The 18,936-nt window shown below is 47.3% G+C and overlaps 1 protein-coding gene across 1 annotated transcript in view; it reads left to right on the top strand.

Moving 5' to 3' along the window:
* Window positions 1–18,936, top strand: part of LOC115184554 (multiple epidermal growth factor-like domains protein 11) — a 131,780-nt gene that overhangs the window by 7,118 nt on the left and 105,726 nt on the right. The window lies entirely within an intron of this gene.

Here is an 18,936-nt window from a genome sequence, read left to right as displayed (position 1 = left end):
CCTCAGATCTACTGGGAAACCATTGGTGATATAACCTCAGATCTACTGGGAAACCATTGGTGAGCTCACCTCAGATCTACTGGGAAACCATTGGTGATATAACCTCAGATCTACTGGGAAACCATTGGTGATATAACCTCAGATCTACTGGGAAACCATTGGTGATATAACCTCAGATCTACTGGGAAAACATTGGTGATATAACCTCAGATCTACTGGGAAACCATTGGTGAGCTCACCTCAGATCTACTGGGAAACCATTTGTGATATAACCTCAAATCTACTGGGAAACCATTGGTGATATAACCTCAGATCTACTGGGAAACCATTGGTGATATAACCTCAGATCTACTGGGAAACCAATGGTGATATAACCTCAGATCTACTGGGAAACCATTGGTGATATAACCTCAGATCTACGGGGAAACCAATGGTGATATAACCTCAGATCTACTGGGAAACCATTGGTGAGCTCACCTCAGATCTACTGGGAAACCATTGGTGAGCTCACCTCAGATCTACTGGGAAACCATTGGTGATATAACCTCAGATCTACTGGGAAACCATTGGTGATATAACCTCAGATCTACTGGGAAACCAATGGTGAGCTCACCTCAGATCTACTGGGAAACCATTGGTGAGCTCACCTCAGATCTACTGGGAAACCAATGGTGAGCTCACCTCAGATCTACTGGGAAACCATTGGTGATATAACCTCAGATCTACTGGGAAACCAATGGTGAGCTCATCTCAGATCTACTGGGAAACCAATGGTGATATAACCTCAGATCTACTGGGAAACCATTGGTGATATAACCTCAGATCTACTGGGAAACCATTGGTGATATAACCTCAGATCTACTGGGAAACCATTGGTGAGCTCACCTCAGATCTACTGGGAAACCATTGGTGATATAACCTCAGATCTACTGGGAAACCATTGGTGATATAACCTCAGATCTACTGGGAAACCATTGGTGATATAACCTCAGATCTACTGGGAAACCAATGGTGATATAACCTCAGATCTACTGGGAAACCATTGGTGATATAACCTCAGATCTACTGGGAACCTAATGGTGATATAACCTCAGATCTACTGGGAAACCATTGGTGAGCTCACCTCACATCTACTGGGAAACCATTGGTGATATAACCTCAGATCTACTGGGAAACCATTGGTGATATAACCTCAGATCTACTGGGAAACCAATGGTGAGCTCACCTCAGATCTACTGGGAAACCATTGGTGAGCTCACCTCAGATCTACTGGGAAACCAATGGTGAGCTCATCTCAGATCTACTGGGAAACCAATGGTGATATAACCTCAGATCTACTGGGAAACCATTGGTGAGCTCACCTCAGATCTACTGGGAAACCATTGGTGATATAACCTCAGATTTACTGGGAAACCATTGGTGATATAACCTCAGATCTACTGGGAAACCATTGGTGATATAACCTCAGATCTACTGGGAAACCAATGGTGATATAACCTCAGATCTACTGGGAAACCATTGGTGATATAACCTCAGATCTACGGGGAAACAAATGGTGATATAACCTCAGATCTACTGGGAAACCATTGGTGAGCTCACCTCAGATCTACTGGGAAACCATTGGTGAGCTCACCTCAGATCTACTGGGAAACCATTGGTGATATAACCTCAGATCTACTGGGAAACCATTGGTGATATAACCTCAGATCTACTGGGAACCTAATGGTGATATAACCTCAGATCTACTGGGAAACCATTGGTGAGCTCACCTCACATCTACTGGGAAACCATTGGTGATATAACCTCAGATCTACTGGGAAACCATTGGTGATATAACCTCAGATCTACTGGGAAACCAATGGTGAGCTCACCTCAGATCTACTGGGAAACCATTGGTGAGCTCACCTCAGATCTACTGGGAAACCAATGGTGAGCTCATCTCAGATCTACTGGGAAACCAATGGTGATATAACCTCAGATCTACTGGGAAACCATTGGTGAGCTCACCTCAGATCTACTGGGAAACCATTGGTGATATAACCTCAGATTTACTGGGAAACCATTGGTGATATAACCTCAGATCTACTGGGAAACCATTGGTGATATAACCTCAGATCTACTGGGAAACCAATGGTGATATAACCTCAGATCTACTGGGAAACCATTGGTGATATAACCTCAGATCTACGGGGAAACAAATGGTGATATAACCTCAGATCTACTGGGAAACCATTGGTGAGCTCACCTCAGATCTACTGGGAAACCATTGGTGAGCTCACCTCAGATCTACTGGGAAACCATTGGTGATATAACCTCAGATCTACTGGGAAACCATTGGTGATATAACCTCAGATCTACTGGGAAACCAATGGTGAGCTCACCTCAGATCTACTGGGAAACCATTGGTGAGCTCACCTCAGATCTACTGGGAAACCAATGGTGAGCTCACCTCAGATCTACTGGGAAACCATTGGTGATATAACCTCAGATCTACTGGGAAACCAATGGTGAGCTCATCTCAGATCTACTGGGAAACCAATGGTGATATAACCTCAGATCTACTGGGAAACCATTGGTGATATAACCTCAGATCTACTGGGAAACCATTGGTGATATAACCTCAGATCTACTGGGAAACCATTGGTGAGCTCACCTCAGATCTACTGGGAAACCATTGGTGATATATCCTCAGATCTACTGGGAAACCATTGGTGATATAACCTCAGATCTACTGGGAAACCATTGGTGATATAACCTCAGATCTACTGGGAAACCAATGGTGATATAACCTCAGATCTACTGGGAAACCATTGGTGATATAACCTCAGATCTACTGGGAAACCAATGGTGATATAACCTCAGATCTACTGGGAAACCATTGGTGAGCTCACCTCAGATCTACTGGGAAACCATTGGTGAGCTCACCTCACATCTACTGGGAAACCATTGGTGATATAACCTCAGATCTACTGGGAAACCATTGGTGATATAACCTCAGATCTACTGGGAAACCAATGGTGAGCTCACCTCAGATCTACTGGGAAACCAATGGTGAGCTCATCTCAGATCTACTGGGAAACCAATGGTGATATAACCTCAGATCTACTGGGAAACCATTGGTGAGCTCACCTCAGATCTACTGGGAAACCATTGGTGATCTCACCTCAGATCTACTGGGAAACCATTGGTGATATAACCTCAGATCTACTGGGAAACCATTGGTGATATAACCTCAGATCTACTGGGAAACCAATGGTGAGCTCACCTCAGATCTACTGGGAAACCATTGGTGAGCTCACCTCAGAACTACTGGGAAACCAATGGTGAGCTCACCTCAGATCTACTGGGAAACCATTGGTGATATAACCTCAGATCTACTGGGAAACCAATGGTGAGCTCATCTCAGATCTACTGGGAAACCAATGGTGATATAACCTCAGATCTACTGGGAAACCATTGGTGATATAACCTCAGATCTACTGGGAAACCATTGGTGATATAACCTCAGATCTACTGGGAAACCATTGGTGAGCTCACCTCAGATCTACTGGGAAACCATTGGTGATATAACCTCAGATCTACCGGGAAACCATTGGTGAGCTCACTTCAGATCTACTGGGAAACCATTGGTGATATAACCTCAGATCTACTGGGAAACCATTGGTGATATAACCTCAGATCTACTGGGAAACCATTGGTGATATAACCTCAGATCTACTGGGAAACCATTGGTGATATAACCTCAGATCTACTGGGAAACCATTGGTGATATAACCTCAGATCTACTGGGAAACCATTGGTGAGCTCACCTCAGATCTACTGGGAAACCATTGGTGATATAACCTCAGATCTACTGGGAAACCATTGGTGATATAACCTCAGATCTACTGGGAAACCATTGGTGATATAACCTCAGATCTACTGGGAAACCAATGGTGATATAACCTCAGATCTACTGGGAAACCAATGTTGATATAACCTCAGATCTACTGGGAAACCATTGGTGAGCTCACCTCAGATCTACTGGGAAACCATTGGTGAGCTCACCTCAGATCTACTGGGAAACCATTGGTGATATAACCTCAGATCTACTGGGAAACCATTGGTGATATAACCTCAGATATACAGGAAACCAATGGTGAGCTCACCTCAGATCTACTGGGAAACCATTGGTGAGCTCACCTCAGATCTACTGGGAAACCAATGGTGAGCTCACCTCAGATCTACTGGGAAACCATTGGTGATATAACCTCAGATCTACTGGGAAACCAATGGTGAGCTCATCTCAGATCTACTGGGAAACCAATGGTGATATAACCTCAGATCTACTGGGAAACCATTGGTGATATAACCTCAGATCTACTGGGAAACCATTGGTGATATAACCTCAGATCCACTGGGAAACCATTGGTGAGCTCACCTCAGCTCTACTGGGAAACCATTGGTGATATAACCTCAGATCTACTGGGAAACCATTGGTGATATAACCTCAGATCTACTGGGAAACCAATGGTGAGCTCACCTCAGATCTACTGGGAAACCATTGGTGATATAACCTCAGATCTACTGGGAAACCAATGGTGAGCTCACCTCAGATCTACTGGGAAACCATTGGTGATATAACCTTAGATCTACTGGGAAACCATTGATGATATAACCTCAGATCTACTGGGAAATCATTGGTGATATAACCTCAGATCTACTGGGAAACCAATGGTGAGCTCATCTCAGATCTACTGGGAAACCAATGGTTATATAACCTCAGATCTACTGGGAAACCATTGGTGATATAACCTCAGATCTACTGGGAAACCATTGGTGAGCTCACCTCAGATCTACTGGGAAACCATTGGTGATATAACCTCAGATCTACTGGGAAACCATTGGTGAGCTCACCTCAGATCTACTGGGAAACCATTGGTGATATAACCTCAGATCTACTGGGAAACCAATGGTGAGCTCACCTCAGATCTACTGGGAAACCATTGGTGATATAACCTCAGATCTACTGGGGAACCATTGGTGATATAACCTCAGATCTACTGGGAAACCATTGGTGATATAACCTCAGATCTACTGGGAAACCATTGGTGATATAACCTCAGATCTACTGGGAAACCATTGGTGATATAACCTCAGATCTACTGGGAAACCATTGGTGATATAACCTCAGATCTACTGGGAAACCATTGGTGAGCTCACCTCAGATCTACTGGGAAACCATTGGTGATATAACCTCAGATCTACTGGGAAACCATTGGTGATATAACCTCAGATCTACTGGGAAACCATTGGTGATATAACCTCAGATCTACTGGGGAACCATTGGTGATATAACCTCGTCAGAGATAAAAGACCTGCATTACTACAGTAACCCAGTTTTCTTCAGCTCTGTATTGATATGGACTGTGTTTGAGATCCTCACCACCTACAGCCACGTACTGTGGCCTTTAGGGAATCACTGGGTTCTTTAACTAACAATACGGCTGAGGATTTCTTTGAAAGATGAATCATCGAAGCCTCGTATTGAAGCGAGTTCATCTCAAACGCCCCGAGAGGGAGGAGAGAGTATAGAGTGTATTAGAAATAAACAGAGAGAGGAAGTTGATTGAAGGATATCTTTAGCCTCTCCTTTCTGTCACTTAACTTTTTAAGTATAGTATAGATTCTAAGTCATTAGTCATTAGTGATTTATTCATTTTAAGTCTAACATCACAATTAAATGCATGTTTAATCATTTCAATACATTGGCTTTTATCACGTTTTCTAATAATTACACCATTATTTTCAGTGTGTCAAAACTAACTCATAAATCTCCAATGCTCTACTGTACATCTCTATTAGAGATATAAGTACATCTTGAAAACAACCTGTCTAACGTTCTCTCTCCACCCAAAGCTGAATGGAGCCCTATTCCCTCTATAGTCCACTACTATAGACCAGAGTCCTATTCCCTATATAGTGGTACTACTATAGACCAGGGCCCTATTCCCTATATAGTGGTACTACTATAGACCAGAGCCCTATTCCCTATATAGTCCACTACTTTAGACCAGAGCCCTATTCCCTATATAGTCCAGTACTATAGACCGGAGCCCTATTCCCTATTTAGTCCACTACTATAGACCAGAGTCCTATTCCCTATATAGTGCACTACTATAGACCAGAGCCCTATTCCCTATATAGTGGTAGTACTATAGACCGTAGTGCTCTACATAGGGAATAGGGTGCCAGCTGGGACACAGCCCTGGTGTCTCCTTGATCTTAGATCCAGCCGTTAACTAACAGACATGGATGATCCAGTCTACAGACTAAACTGAATGAGACAGTGTTTCAGGTCATAAAGCAATAGAGGAATGAATGAGAGGAGAGAGAGATCGGCCCGGGAGGGCCGTGATTAGAGGTTGTTTTGTTTCTGCTTGTAAAAAAAGCTTTTTTAAAGACCGGTTCCTCCTGGAGTGCTAGTCGGTCCCCTGGGGGTCGAAGGAGACAAACAGGAGCAGATGTTATTGGCTATGTGTAGGGGAGTGAGGGTGAAGGGTACGTGCGTGTGTGTGCATGTAAGTGTGTGTGTGTGTGTGTGTGTGTGTGTGTGTGTGTGTGTGTGTGTGTGTGTGTGTGTGTGTGTGTGTGTGTGTGTGTGTGTGTGTGTGTGTGTTTCATTGCTTGCTGTTTGGGGTTTTACGCTGGGTTTCTGTATAGCACTTTGTGTCATCAACTGATGTAAAAAGGGCTTTATAAATACATGTGATTGATTGTGTGTGTGTGCTGGGGTGTGGGGGCTGTAATGTTAAGTGCGGTGGACAGGTATTTTATTGTACTAGACTCTAACCACCATGGACTAATGGAAAGGTTTCCTCTTCTGATAGGAGACTGGAGATTAGAGGTTTCCTCTTCTGATAGGAGACTGGGGGTTAGAGGTTTCCTCTTCTGATAGGAGACTGGGGGTTAGGGTTAGAGGTTTCCTCTTCTGATAGGAGACTGGAGGTTAGAGGTTTCCTCTTCTGATAGGAGACTGGGGGTTAGAGGTTTCCTCTTCTGATAGGAGACTGGAGGTTAGGGGTTAGAGGTTTCCTCTTCTGATAGGAGACTGGAGGTTAGAGGTTAGAGGTTTCCTCTTCTGATAGGAGACTGGAGGTTAGGGTTAGAGGTTTCCTCTTCTGATAGGAGACTGGGGGTTAGAGGTTTCCTCTTCTGATAGGTGTCACGCTCTGACCTAAGAGAGCTGTTTTTTCTCTGTTTAGTTAGGTCAGGGTGTGATATGGGTGAGCATTCTATGTTTTTCGTTTCTATGTTTAGTTCTTGTTTTTCTATTTCTATGTTGGAGTTTTGGGATGAAATCCAATTAGAGACAGCTGGTTCACGTTGTCTCTAATTGGAGATCATATTTAAGTTGTTTTTTTTCTATTGTGTTTGTGGGTAGTGGTTTTCCGTTTTGTATATTTTACCTGACGGAACTGTTGGTGGTCGTTTGTTGTTTTTGTTACGTGTTTCATTAAAAAAGTAAATATGAGCACTATACACGCTGCCCTTGATCTCCTTTAGACGACCAATGTTACAGAACTACCCACCACGATCGGATCAAGCGGCGTGCCCGGGCAGCGATGGATACCTGGTCTAATGAGGATTGGATCGAAAGATCGAAAGGAGAAACTGGACTTGGAGCCAGGTAATAGACAGGTATCGTAGCCTACCGGGGAGGAATGAGAGGCAGCCCTAAACATTTTTTTGGGGGGGCACACGGGTAGTTTGGCGGGGCCAGGGGTGAGACCTGAGCCAACTCTCGTGCTTATTGTGGTGAGCATGTGCCTGCCTCTTGCACTCTCCCTCCAGTGCGCCTCCATAGCCCAGTACGTCCTGTGCCTGCTCCTCGCACTCTCCCTCCAGTGCGCCTCCATAGCCCAGTACGTCCGGTGCCTGCTCGGTGCACCCGGTCCTCAGTGCGTCTCTCCAGTCCGGTGAGACCTGTTCCAGCTCCACGAGAAAAGCCTCCAGTGATAATCTATGGTCCGAAGCCTTTAGAGATGATCCATGGCCCGGAGCCTGTAGGGATGTTCCATGGCACGAAGCCTCCAGAGGTAATCCATGGCCCGGAGCCTGTAGAGATAATCCATGGCAAAAAGCATGTAGGGATTATCCATGGAAAGAAGCCTGTAGGAATGATCCATGGCCCGGAGCCTGTAGGAATGATCCATGGCCCGGAGCCTGAAGAGATGATCCATGGCATGGAGCCTCCAGCAACGGTCCCTAGTCCGGAACCTATAAGGACGCTTCCCAGTCCGGAGCCTCCAGCGACGCTCACCAGTACGGAGCCTCCAGCGACGCTCCCCAGTCCGGAGGCTCCAGCGGCGATCCCCAGTCCGGAGCCTCCAGCGGCGATCCCCAGTCCGGAGGCACAATCGAGAGCATCCTGTCGGGCTGTATCACAGCCTGGTATGGCAACTGCACCGCCCTCAACCACAAGGCTCTCCAGAGGGTAGTGAGGTCTGCGCAACGCATCACCGGGGGCAAACTACCTGCCCTCCATGACATCTACGGCACCCGATGTCATAGTAAGGCCAAAAAGATCATCAAGGACAACAACCACCCGAGCCACTGCCTGTTCACACCGCTATCATCCAGAAGGCGAGGTCAGTACAGGTGCATCAAAGCTGGGACCTAGAAACTGAAAAACAGCTTCTATCTCAAAGCCATCAGACTGTTAAACAGCCATCACTAACTCATCACTGCCTACACTGAGACCCAATCACTGGCCACTTTAATAAATGCATCACTAGTCACTTTAAACAATGCCACTTTAAATAATGCCACTTTAATAATGTTTACATATCTTACATTACTCATATCATATGTATATACTGTATTTTATACCATCTATTGCACCTTGCCTATGCCGTTCGGCCATCGCTCATCCATATATTTATATGTCCGTATTCTTATTCCATCCCTTTAGATTGTGTGTATTAGGTAGTTGTTGGGGAATTGTTAGATTACGTGTTAGATATTACTGCACTGTCGGAACTAGAAGCACAAGCATTTCGCTACACTCGCATTAACATCTGCTAACCATGTGTATGTGACCAATAACAATTTGATTTGATCATCATCAAGTCTTGTTGCTTGTGGTTAATTCAAATCAAAATCAAATCAAAATGTTAATTGCCACATGTGCCGAATACAACAGGTGTAGATCTTACCGTGAAATGCTTACTTACAAGCCCTTTAACCTGTTGAGGACAGCCAACATGGCATCGCACGGCGCGAAATACAAAACCAACTAAAATACCACAATTCAATTTTCTCAAACAATCAACTATTTTACACCATTTTAAAGATAAGACTCTCGTTAATCTAACCACATTGTCCGATTTCAAAAAGGCTTTACAGCGAAAGCAAAACATTAGATTATGTTAGGAGAGTACATAGACACAAATAATCACACAGCCATTTTCCAAGCAAGCATATATGTCACATAAACCCAAACCACAGCTAAATGCAGCACTAACCTTTGATCTTCATCAGATGACACTCCTAGGACATTATGTTATACAGTACATGCATGTTTTGTTCAATCAAGTTCATATTTATATCAAAAAACAGCTTTTTACATTAGCATGTGATGTTCAGAACTAGCATACCCACCGAAAACTTCCGGTGAATTTACTAAATTACTCATGATAAACGTTGACCAAATACATAACAATTATTTTAAGAATTATAGATACAGAACTCCTTTATGCAATCGCTATGTCCGATTTTAAAATAGCTTTTCGGCGAAAGCACATTTTGCAATATTCTGAGTACATAGCTCGGCCATCACGGCTAGCTATTTTGACATCCGCCAACTTCGGGGTCACCTAAACTCAGAATTACTATTAGAAAAATTGGATTACCTTTGCTGTTCTTCGTCAGAATGCACTCCCAGGACTTCTACTTCAACAACAAATGTTGTTTTGGTTCCAAATAATCCATAGTTATATCCAAATACCTTCGTTTTGTTGGTGCGTTCAGGTCACTATCCAAAGGGTAACGCGCGAGCGCATTTCGTGACAAAAAATCTCAAAATATTCCATTACCGTACTTAGAAGCATGTCAAACGCTGTTTAAAATCAATTTTTATGCTATTTTTCTCGTAAAATAGCGATAATATTCCAACCGGGCAACGTTGTATTCATTCAAAGACTGAAAGAAAAACATGGCGAGTTCTCGTGACCACGCATCTCCAGTCTCACTGTCCCCAGGCTGACCACTTACAAACTCTGCTCCTATACTTTGCCCAGAGACAGCAGACACCCCATTCCACTTTCTGGCGGCTTTAGAGAGCAAATGGAAGCCTGAGAAAGTGTCACGTTACATCACAGATGCTGTAATGTCGATAGAGATGCAACAGAAGGACAACAAATTGTCAGACAGGGCACTTCCTGTATGGAATCTTCTCAGGTTTTGGCCTGCCATATGAGTTCTGTTATACTCATAGACACCATTCAAACAGTTTTAGAAACTACTACCATTACCACTAGTATCATTTCTACCTCTAATATCTCTACTACTACCATTACCACTAGTATCGTTTGTACCTCTAATATCTCTACTACCATTACCACTAGTATCGTTTCTACCTCTAATATCTCTACTACTACCATTACCACTAGTATCGTTTGTACCTCTAATATCTCTACTACCATTACCACTAGTATCATTTATACCTCTAATATCTCTACTACCATTACCACTAGTATCGTTTCTACCTCTAATATCTCTACTACTACCATTACCACTAGTATCGTTTGTACCTCTAATATCTCTACTACCATTACCACTAGTATCATTTCTACCTCTAATATCTCTACTTCCATTACCACTAGTATCATTTCTACCTCTAATATCTCTACCATTACCACTAGTATCATTTCTACCTCTAATATCTCTTCCATTACCACTAGTATCATTTCTACCTCTAATATCTCTACTACTACCATTACCACTAGTATTGTTTCTACCTCTAATATCTCTACTACCATTACCACTAGTATCATTTCTACCTCTAACATCTCTACTACCATTACCACTAGTATCATTTATACCTCTAATATCTCTACCATTACCACTCCTATCATTTCTACCTCTAATATCTCTACCTTCTTAAACTATAACTAAGTTATAACTAACTGTCACCCACACCATTACATCAGTACTACAACTACCATCACCACTACCATCACTAAACTAATACCATTACTATCACCCCTACTATGTGTACCACTACCATCACCACTACCATCACTAAACTAATACCATTACTATCACCCCGACTATGTGTACCACTACCATCACTAAACTAATACCATTACTATCACCCCTACTATGTGTACCACTACCATCACCACTACCATCACTAAACTAATACCATTACTATCACCCCTACTATGCGTACCACTACCATTTGGAATAATAATCACAATAATATGAATAACTATAATACAAATAATAATTAAGTTACTGTTTACTATGCAGATGTTATCATACAGTGTCCCTCAGGCTATGGCAGGCAAATACATATTTGGCTGGAAGAGGAGCCGTTGCTCCTTCGCCCATGAGTATTTATTGTTTTTCCTCTGGGTTTAATAAGATACAATTTGGAATAAATGTAGCAATTTCTGTGAATAATGAATCTCTTGGTGAGGAATATTTGTCACAGTAAAGGAGAAAGTGCATCTCTGTTTCTACCTCCCCTGTCGTGCAGTGACCACATACACGCTCCTCTTTGGGTAGCCATGACGTTTTATGTCGGACGGTTTCTATTGCCAATCGGTGGTCACTCAGCCTGTACTTGGTAAGGATATGACTCTGTCTCTCTCTGTCAGCCTGTACTTGGTAAGGATCTGTCTCTGCTTCGTATCTCTGACAGAGTAGAGATAATCAGCCAATTCATACTCTCTGTTTAGGTCCAGATAGCAATTTGGTCGGCTTTTAGATTTTCTTTCATTTTTCCGGTGTTGTAAATATGAGTCCTTTGATTGGTTCATGATTTTGTTTATTTTGATTATTTATTTTTAAGCAGACTCTCTCTCTCTCTCTCTCTCTCTCTCTCTCTCTATCTGTGTCTTCCCCTATGCAGTGTCACGGTTCCGTAAGGCAGGAGGAAAAGGCAGAGTCAAACGCAGGAGACGTAGTCCAGTTGTGCCGTAGAACGGTATATTTATTTCACCGGAAAAAAGCCACTCGGCGTAACACAAGGGCATAGGGTGTGCCCAGAGACCACCCGGGAACACAGTTAACCCCGAGAAAACAAAGATACGCACGGGGCGCAGCCTGGCAAATATAACATTCCTCTAGCGAGAAGCCGCTGGGGAAAAATGTGCAAAAAACACAAACGTTCACAGACCTGCCCGCTGACGAATAAACAATCCCGCACAAAACACAAACCACAAGGAACAAACTAAATACCCCCCCACTAATTACAGAAACGGAATCAGGTGCGGACTTAAACATACAAAACACAACGAACACAGAACATAGATCGGTGGCAGCTAGTAGACCGGCGACGACGACCGCCGAGCGCCGCCCGGCCGAGGAGGGGCACCATTTTCTGTGGATACTGTGACAGTACCCCTCCCCTGACGCGCGGCTCCCGCAGCGCGCCGTCACCGGCCTCGGGGACGGCCCGGAGGGCGAGGCGCCGGCCGGTCCGGACGGAGACGATGGAACTCCTGGAGCATAGTGGGATCCAAAATGTCCCTCACCGGAACCCAGCACCTCTCCTCCGGACCGTACCCCTCCCAGTCCACGAGGTACTGCAGGCCCCCTACCCGACGCCGGGAGTCCAGGATGGCCCTGACTGTGTACGCCGGGCCCCCCCTCAATGTCCAGGGGGGGCGGAGGGACCTCCTGCACCTTAGCGTCCTGTAGTGGACCAGCTACCACCGGCCTGAGGAGAGACACATGAAACGAGGGGTTAATACGGTAGTATGATGGGAGTTGCAACCTTTAACACACCTCGTTTATTCTCCTCAGGACTTTGAACGGCCCCACAAATCGCGGACCCAGCTTCCGGTAGGGCATGCGGAGGGGCAGGTTCCGGGTCGAGAGCCAGACTCTGTCCCCCGGATTATAAACGGGAGCCTCACTGCGGTGGCGGTCAGCGCTCTCTTTCTGTCGACCTATCGTTCGCCTCAGGCATTCCTGGACAGCATTCCAGGTCTCTTGAGAGTGCTGTACCCATTCCTCTACCGCAGGAGCCTCCGTCTGGCTCTGCTGCCAGGGCACCAGGACCGGCTGATAACCTAACACTACCTGGAAAGGTGACAGGTTAGTAGAGAAGTGGCGCTGAGAGTTCTGGGCCATCTCGGCCCATGGCACGAACCTCGCCCACTCCCCTGGCCGGTCCTGGCAATACGACCGCAGGAATCTGCCCACATCCTGGTTAATGCGCTCAACCTGCCCATTACTCTCGGGGTGAAAACCCGAGGTCAGGCTGACCGAGACCCCCAGCCTCTCCATAAACGACCTCCACACCCTGGAAGTAAACTGGGGACCCCGATCAGATACGATGTCCTCGGGCACCCCGTAGTGCCGGAAGACATGGGTGAATAGGGCCTCCGCGGTCTGTAGGGCCGTAGGAAGACCGGGTAATGGGAGCAGACGGCAGGACTTCGAGAACCGATCCACAACAACCAGGATGGTAGTGTTCCCCTGAGATGGCGGGAGATCCGTAAGGAAATCCACCGAGAGGTGAGACCAAGGTTGTTGTGGAACGGGGAGGGGCTGTAATTTCCCCCGAGGCAGGTGCCTAGGAGCCTTGCACTGGGCGCACACCGAACAGGAAGAGACATAGTGTCTTACATCCTCAGCCAAGGTGGGCCACCAGTACTTTCCTTTCAGGCCTCGCACTGTCCGTTCCACTCCAGGATGACCCGAGGAGGGTAGAGTGTGAGCCCATCGGATCAGGCGATCGCGAACACCAAGCGGAACGAACTTCAGACCCGCGGGACATTGAGGGGGAGTGGGTTCCGCCTGAACCGCCCGCTCGATGTCCACATCCACCTCCCATACCACCGGTGCCACTAGACAGGACGCCGGGACTATGGGAGTCGGATCGAGGAAGAGGCTGATACGTTCCACAAGACCCCCCCACGTCGCCATAACCAGTGGTACAGTAGCCTCCCCCACTTGGCCGGACCCTAGTGGTCGACTGTCTAAGGCGTGCACAGGGAAGGGGTGGTCCAGCTGAACCAGGGGAATCCCTAACCTTTTAGCGACCCCACGGTCCATAAAACTCCCAGCTGCACCTGAATCGACTAGTGCCTTATACTGGAAGTGAGGGGAAAAATCAGGAAAACAAACTGAAATATTCAGATGGTCGACAGGGGGCTCTGTGTGTGGCTGGTGCTGACTCACCTGGGGGGTCGATGAGGTGCTCTGCCTGCCATTCGAACTCCCGGGGGGGATCTCTCCAGCACCCCGCTCGATGTCCACATCCACCTCCCATACCACCGGTGCCACTAGACAGGACGCCGGGACTATGGGAGTCGGATCGATGGTCCGCTCCTCGGAGTCGTAGAGTGACAGTGCGTCGGCCTTCCGGTTCCGAGACCCCGGAATGTAGGAAAGGGTGAATTGGAACCTCGTAAAGAACATGGCCCACCTGGCCTGACGAGGATTAAGTCTCCTCGCTGCTCGGATGTACTCCAGGTTACGGTGGTCGGTCCAGATGAGAAAAGGGTGACGTGCCCCCTCAAGCCAATGTCTCCACACTGTCAAAGCTTTGACCACGGCCAACAACTCCCTGTCCCCCACGTCATAGTTGCGCTCCGCCGGACTCAGCTTCTTAGAAAAGAATGCACAGGGGCGGAGCTTCGGAGGAGCGCCCGAGCGCTGCGACAGCACTGCTCCGACCCCAGCCTCGGACGCGTCCACCTTTACTATGAATGGCAAAGAGGGATCCGGATGCGCCAGCACCGGAGCGTCGGTTAACAGAACCTTCAGACGACGGAAGGCTCTGTCCGCCTCTGCCGACCAACGCAGTTGCACCGGACCCCACTTCATCTGTGAGGTAATGGGAGCTGCCACCTGACCAAAACCCCGGATAAACCTCCGGTAATAATTGGCGAACCCCAAGAACCGCTGCACCTCCTTCACCGTGGTAGGGGTCGGCCAATTACGCACGGCCGTAACGCGATCACATTCCATCACCACCCCTGTGGTGGAAATGCGATATCCTAGGAAAGTGACGGCTCGTTTGGGGAACTCACATTTCTCAGCCTTGACGTATAGGTTATGCTCCAGCAGCCGCCCAAGCACTTTGCGCACCAGAGCCACATGCGCGGCGCGTGTGGCGGAGTAGATCAGAATGTCATCGATGTACACCACCACACCCTGTCCGAGCATGTCTCTGAGAACCTCGTCCACAAAGGATTGGAAGACAGCAGGAGCATTTTTCAACCCATACGGCATGACGAGGTGCTCATAATGGCCAGATGTGGTACTAAATGCGGTTTTCCACTCGTCTCCACCTCGGATACGCACCAGGTTATACGTGCTCCTGAGATCTAGTTTGGTGAAGAAGCACGCCCCGTGAAATGACTCCACCGCTGTAGCAATGAGAGGTAGCGGGTAACTGAACCCCACTGTGATCGAATTTAGACCTCTATAGTCAATGCACGGGCGCAGACCTCCCTCCTTCTTCTTCACAAAAAAGAAGCTCGAGGAGACAGGGGATTTAGATGGTCGAATGTATCCCTGTCTCAAGGACTCAGCGACATATGTTTCCATAGCCACTGTCTCCTCCTGAGACAGAGGATACACGTGGCTTTTAGGAAGGACCGCGTCAGCCTGGAGGTTTATCGCATAATCCCCCTGTCGATGGGGTGGTAATTGGGTCGCCTTCGTCTTACTGAAGGCGATAGCCAAATCGGCATATTCAGAGGGAATGTGCACAGTAGAGACTTGGTCTGGACTCTCCACCGTGGTTGCACCGATGGAAACTCCTATACATCTACCTGAGCACTCCCTCGACCACCCCTTAAGAGCCCTCTGTCCCCACAAAATCTGAGGGTTGTGAGTGGGGATACCCAGTACCACTGGAAACGCCGGGGAGTCAATGAGGAAGAGGCTGATACGTTCCACATGACCCCCCCACGTCGCCATAACCAGTGGTACAGTAGCCTCCCCCACTTGGCCGGACCCTAGTGGTCGACTGTCTAAGGCGTGCACAGGGAAGGGGTGGTCCAGCTGAACCAGGGGAATCCCTAACCTTTTAGCGACCCCACGGTCCATAAAACTCCCAGCTGCACCTGAATCGACTAGTGCCTTATACTGGAAGTGAGGGGAAAAATCAGGAAAACAAACTGAAATGTACAGGTGGTCGACAGGGGGCTCTGTGTGTGGCTGGTGCTGACTCACCTGGGGGGTCGATGAAGTGCTCTGCCTGCCATCCGAACTCCCGGGGGGATCTCTCCAGCACCGGTCCGCAGTGTGTCCTCTGCGCCCGCAGTGGGTGCAGGAGAGGCCCCTCCCCCCGGTCCTCCTTGATGCAGCTCCTCCTATCTCCATGGGCTGTGGAGCAGGAGGGCTGGGAGGTGGAACGAACAGGCCCCGACTGGAACGTCCCCGGGCAGCCAGCAGGTTGTCCAGTCTGATGGATAAATCCACCAGCTGGTCCAGTGTGATGGCGTGGTCCCTGCAGGCCAGCTCCCGGCGGACATCCTCTCGGAGACTGCAGCGATAAGAATCCATCAGGGCCCGCTCATTCCACCCCGACCCCGCGGTGAGAGTCCTGAACTCCAGAGCGAAGTCCTGAGCGCTCCTCGTCCCCTGTCTTAAGTGAAACAATCGCTCACCCGCCGCCCTGCCCTCCGGGGGATGATTGAATACCGCCCGGAAGTGGCGGGTGAACTCCGGGGAGTCACCCCGAGCCGAGTCTGGGCCATCCCAAACCGCGTTGGCCCATTCCAGGGCTCTACCCGTAAGACAAGAGACGAGGGCGCTCACCTTTTCTTCGTCGGAGGGAGAGGGGCGAACGGTCACCAGGTAGAGTTCAATCTGTAGTAAAAACCCCTTACATCCCGTAGCTGTCCCGTCAAACTCCCTGGGTGGCGTAATCCGGATGCCGCTCGCGCCCGCTTCAGGTGGGGTTTGTAGAGGCGCCGGCTGAGGAACCAGAGCTGGTCTGGTGATTGAAGCCCCTCTCTCCCAGTTCTCCAATCTGGTCAGCACTTGGTCCATCGCCGAGCCCAGGCGGTGGAGGAGGTTGGAGTGCTGTGACACCTGTTCGGCCACTGACGGTGCTTCCGCTCCTGCTGACTCCATATTTATTTTGGTGCGGGATTCTGTCACGGTTCCGTAAGGCAGGAGGAAAAGGCAGAGTCAAACGCAGGAGACGTAGTCCAGTTGTGCCGTAGAACGGTATATTTATTTCACCTGAAAAAAACCACTCGGCGTAACACAAGGGCATAGGGTGTGCCCACTAATTACAGAAACGGAAACAGGTGCGGACTTAAACAGACAAAACACAACGAACACAGAACATAGATCGGTGGCAGCTAGTAGACCGGCGACGACGACCGCAGAGCACTGCCCGGCCGAGGAGGGGCACCATTTTCTGTGGATACTGTGACATGCAGTGGTGTAAAGTACTTTAAAGTACTACTTAAGTAGTTTTTTAGGGTATCTGTACTTTACTTGACTATATATATTATTGACAACTTTTACTTTTACTTCACTACATTCCGAATAAAAATTATGTACTTTTTACTCCAACCATTTTCCCTGACACCCAAATGTACTCGTTACATTTTGAATCCTAGCAGGACAAGAAATTGTCTAATTCACACACTTGTCAAGAGAACATCCCTGGTCGTCCCTACAGCCTCTGATCTGGTGGACTCACTAAACACATGCTTGGTTTGTAAATGATGTCTGAGTGTTGGAGCCCTTGGCTTTCTGTAAATGATGTCTGAGTGTTGGAGCATGCCCTTGGCTTTCTGTAAATGATGTCTGAGTGTTGGAGCGTGCCCTTGGCTTTCTGTAAATGATGTCTGAGTGTTGGAGCGTGCCCTTGGCTTTCTGTAAATGATGTCTGAGTGTTGGAGCGTGCCCCTGGCTTTCTGTAAATGATGTCTGAGTGTTGGAGCCCTTGGCTTTCCGTAATTATCCCTCTTGTTTCAGTCCTGTTCTGTTCCAGAACCAGGAGGCTTAGATACTGCTGAAATCACTCAGCTACTTAACCCTGTATTGAAGTCTATATTCAAATGTATTTGGGATTTGTGTGTGTTTATTAGAGAGAGAGAGAGAGCCATATGGAGTGTATGTGAGATGTATGCATTTAGACTGAGAGTGTTTTATATGAGTTTGAGTATACACATGTATGCATAACATACGCATGGTCAAGTGCATGTCTGCAGCAGTTCCACAGTCAAGGGAAAAGGTTGCATGATGCTTTAACCAGTGAACCATTGATGTTCTGTCCTGTGATGCTTTTCTATGTAATCTACAGTATGATGGAAGTGTTCAATACCCCACGCTGCTACTGTCAGATATCACAGCCAGACCTATCTAAGATACCTCCTAGAGGGTTGATATACAATATTAATACCACACACCACTCATACATGCTCCCACACCAGTTAGAGGGGATATTTAATAAAGCCAAGAAGCTCTAATCCAAAGTCTATATTTTACATTTCACTTTTAATGAGTAGGAAAGATGATGAGACTTTTTTAAAAGGATTTTTCAGTCTTTAGATTCCCCCCCCCCCCGCCGCCAACTCAACTTTCAACGCTTTGTTGCGGCGTGTTTTAAAACACTTCAAAGGTTTATTCAACTTTTCAAATGGATGTCGTTGGAGGTGGAGGACAGCAGAGGAGGAGGAAGCGGGATCTGTTTGGATGTCGTTGGAGGATAGCAGAGGAGGAAACGGGATCTGTTTGGATGTCGTT

The sequence above is a fragment of the Salmo trutta genome, unplaced genomic scaffold (genome assembly GCF_901001165.1).
Source record: "Salmo trutta unplaced genomic scaffold, fSalTru1.1, whole genome shotgun sequence".
NCBI lineage: Eukaryota > Metazoa > Chordata > Actinopteri > Salmoniformes > Salmonidae > Salmo > Salmo trutta.
Note: the sequence above shows the minus strand (reverse complement) of the source record. Positions and strands in the feature narration are given on the sequence as shown.